This window comes from Cystoisospora suis, assembly GCF_002600585.1.
Source record: "Cystoisospora suis strain Wien I chromosome Unknown contig_6728, whole genome shotgun sequence".
NCBI classification, from domain to species: domain Eukaryota; phylum Apicomplexa; class Conoidasida; order Eucoccidiorida; family Sarcocystidae; genus Cystoisospora; species Cystoisospora suis.
The window spans coordinates 1,256-1,502 of record NW_027159515.1 but is presented as its reverse complement, the minus strand read 5'-3'; the positions used below and the strand labels follow the sequence as shown (position 1 = coordinate 1,502).

General features: G+C 51.8%; 1 protein-coding gene across 1 annotated transcript in view; it reads left to right on the top strand.

The window, feature by feature from the left end:
• The window catches only part of CSUI_010134 (uncharacterized protein), a gene marked incomplete at its 3' end in the record, with an annotated part of 7,460 nt that overhangs the window by 6,202 nt on the left and 1,011 nt on the right, over nucleotides 1-247 (top strand). The gene's annotated exons all lie outside the window — the stretch shown is intronic.

The following is a 247-nucleotide window of genomic DNA, read 5'->3' as shown; positions in this document are numbered from 1 at the left end:
CGAATTCGAATATATACTCCTGGGTGCATGCAAAGAGATGAGAGAGAGAAAGGGAGTCTTCATGTAGCGACTCCGTAGGGTGAGAGGTGGGGAGAGGTTACGGGTGACGCGGGGTATTCGCTAAAAGGGAGACAAAAGGACAGTCGCTTCTTTTGTTCGCTGTGCGACGACTGTTGCCGGAATATCTCACTTCCACCTGCCTGCCCATGACAGCCAGGGGAGAGGGTAAGCGTACTGTTTTTTCTTC